Source organism: Nicotiana tabacum, chromosome 22 (genome assembly GCF_000715075.1).
Source record: "Nicotiana tabacum cultivar K326 chromosome 22, ASM71507v2, whole genome shotgun sequence".
NCBI lineage: Eukaryota > Viridiplantae > Streptophyta > Magnoliopsida > Solanales > Solanaceae > Nicotiana > Nicotiana tabacum.
In genome coordinates, this window is record NC_134101.1 from 20,149,532 (window position 1) to 20,153,083 (window position 3,552).

Consider the following 3,552-nt stretch of genomic DNA (forward strand, 5'->3'; position numbering starts at 1 on the left):
TGTGTTACTCAGCTATATTGTGTTATACCAGGTTAGTTAGTTTGGGTCCGAAGTGGTTTCGGAGTGAATTGAGACCCTTAGTCTCTTATTTAGAACCTTAAGTTGGAAAAATCAATCGGATGTTGATTTATGTGTAAACAATCTAGAATTTTAATTTTAATGGTTTCGTTAGATCCGTTAGGTGATTTTGGACTTAGGAGCGCGTTCGGAATGTGATTTGGAGGTCCGTAGTGGAATTAGGCTTGAATTGGCGAAAGTTTCAAATTTGGCGATATCGATCAGCAGTGGAAAATTTGATATCGGGTTCGGAATGGATATCCGGAAGTTGGAGTAGGTTCGTGGTGTCATTTGTGATGTGTGTGTAAAATTTGAAGTCATTCGGACCTGGTTTGGTTGGTTTCGTCATCGGTTGTCGAATTTCGAAGTTTAGAAGTTCTTAGGCTTGAATCCGAGGGTAATTTGGTATTTTGATGTTGTTTTGAGTGATTTGAAGGCTCGACTAAGTTCGTATGTTGATAATTGACTTGTTGGTATGTTTGGTTTAGGTCCCGAGGGGCTCGGGTGATTTCGGATGCTCAACGGAAGGAAGTTTTGGACTTAGGCTTTGCAGATTTTTCTGGTGTTCTGGTGTTTTCGCACCTGCGGTGGGAGGCCCGCAGGTGCGGCCCGGCAGAAGCGATTGGGAAGTCGCAGATGCTGGCAAGGCTGGATTGGGATTGGAATTGCAGGTGCGAGAAGGGGGACGCATCTGCGAGCCCGCAGATGCGAGGTTGAGACACAGATGCGGAAGAGAGGAGTTTGGCTGTTTCTGCAGAAGCGGAGGGAAATGCACAGGTGCGCGTCCGCAGGTGCGAGACTTGGGACGCAGGTGCGTGGCCAGTGCGTTAAGTGAGTTTCTACAGAAGTGGAGTTCCCAACCGCAGAAGTGGCTCCGCAGGTGCGGATATTGGACTGCAGGTGCGGTTTTGCTGTGCAGAAAGTATAAAAAGACGACTTCGAGATTTTTCCTCATTTTCACAATTTGGAACACGGACTTTGGAGCTTTTGGAGTGATGTTTGGAAGGAAATTCGAGGGTTATCACTGAGGTAAGTTCCTTGAGCCTAATTATCCTTAGCTATGGTGTTTTACCGTTGATTTCTCACCTAATTAGTAGGATTGTTAAAGTGAAATTGGGGGTTAGGGCTTGGGATTTTGGAGAATGTAATTTGAGAATTTGAGGGACCAAATGATGTTGTATTTTGATAAATTTCATATGGTTAGACTCGTGAGTGAATGGGCTTTCGAGCTTTGTGACTTTTGTTGGATTTCGATACGTAGGCCCGAGGGTCAGATTTGAGTCAATTTCGGGTTTTGAGTCTAATTTAGTAGTTTTCTTGTGGAATTGGTTCCTTTAGCATATATTAATGGTATTGTAGTGCTTGTGGCTAGATTCGGGACGCTCGGAGGCCGGTTCGAGAGGCAAGGGCATTGCGGAGTAGAGATTTGCTCGGATTGAGGTAAGTAACGGTTGTAAATCTAGTCCTGGGGGTATGAAACCCCAGATTTTTGTGTCATGGTACTATTTGGAGGTGACGCACATGCTAGGTGACGGGCGTGTGGGCGTGCACCATTGGGGATTTTTGACTTGGTCCGTCCCGTAGCAACTGTAAAGTTGAACAACATGTTGTAGCTATATGCTCTTTATGTGCTTTAGAAAGATTTACTGTAAATCATGATAGATACCATGTCTAGGCCTTATGCCAGTATTGTTTGGACCCTTAGAGGTCGTTTCTTGCTGTCCTCTCACTGCTTTAGTTGATATACTGTATTAAGTCATGTTCATGCATTCCTATATCATAGCTCAGTCTCTGTTATTCTATTTGTGCCATCATGTTAATGTTGTTTGGGTGATTTCTTTGATTTCTGAGAGACCGAGAGACTGGAGAGGTTCATGACTCAGTGAGGTAGCTGGCCTGTTTATGAGGTATTGTACCTTAGCACCTGAGTTGTCCGTGCGGATTCTGATATGATATTATAGCACGTGAGTTATCCGTGCAGCATGTGAGTTGTCCATGCAGCATGTGAGTTGTCCGTGTAGATTATAGCGCTTAGGCTGTAGGAGCCCCTCCGGAGTCTGAACACCCCCAGTGAGCGCAGGTACCTACTGAGTGCGAGTACGAGTGTCGAGTGCCGATTGCTGAGCGATGGTGAGGCATGAGTGATTGTGAGGTTGGAGTGATTGGGAGGACTAAGTGATGTTAGCCCGAGGGGCAGTATATGATTTCATCATCCATACTCATAGTTGCTTTGAGTCCTTGTTTGAGAACTATTGAAAGATATTTCTAATTGATTTACTTGAACTTGATTTAAACAAGCTGATTTGACTTAAATCCTGGTTACAAAGCATGCCGCACTTTACTAAATTTTTGTGATATGAACGGTACTTGCATTTAGCTCGTCACTATTTCTCAGCTTTTATTATTTTTGTTACTTACTGAGTTGGTGTACTCACGTTACTACCTGCACCTTGTGTGCAGATCCAGGCATTTTTGGTCACGGTAGCGGCTGCTGATATTCCTGTAGCTGATAATTGGAGTTAGCAAGGTAGTTGTCTGGCGATCGCAGCCCTGTTTTCTCTTTCTTTATCTCCCCCTTAGTTGTATTTTGGATTTTTCCCCGACTATGTTAGTCTTATTGTTGTCGGACCAGTTTTTAGTAGTTTCTCATGACTCAGTGACACCCCGATGATTGGGACTTTTCATTTCGCATTTCTATTTTTGAGTTCAACCCTTATTTCTTTTATGAAATTCTGCTATACAAGACGCCTTTTGGCATATCTGTGAATGGATTGTTGTAGTATTATGGGAGTCGGCTGGCCTAGTACCATCGATAGGTGCCATCACGACAGGTTTGAGTTTAGGGTCGTGACAAGTACACCACAGTTGGTACCCAATAAGTATCAAGACTAACCTCGATGGAGTAGTGATGAGGTACAGTCAAGACACTCACTAATCAATTAACTTGTGCAGTGTAGCAGTATATAATAATAATATAAACAAATAGCAATGATGGCAACAAGAATCAATCAATGATATAAACAACAAGGCAACAAGAACCCCATAAATATTGCTCAAACGAATAAGGATCACAATTACAACCAATCAATCAAGTCCCTCAAATATACATCTTTCAAATATAAATACTTCAAGTATAAATCTTTCAAATATAAGTTTTTCAATAAAAATCCTTAGAATATAATCCCTTCAAATAAATATATATTTCGAATATACACCCTTCAAATAAATATCATTCGAATATAATTCTTTCAAATAAATATCTTTGGATATAATTCTTTCAAATAAAAGTCACCTTGTACTACCTCATTTCAAAATCATATAAAATACGGGTCTCAACCCACTTTCATATTTCCACGGCACCTCATGCCCATATTTCTATCACAACTGTACGGACAACTCAAGTGCCAAAAATATAAATATATAAAATTATGCACGATCAATTTACTTTAGAAATAGTTTGAGTGAAGAAAATGACATTGCACTTAAATTAAAGCA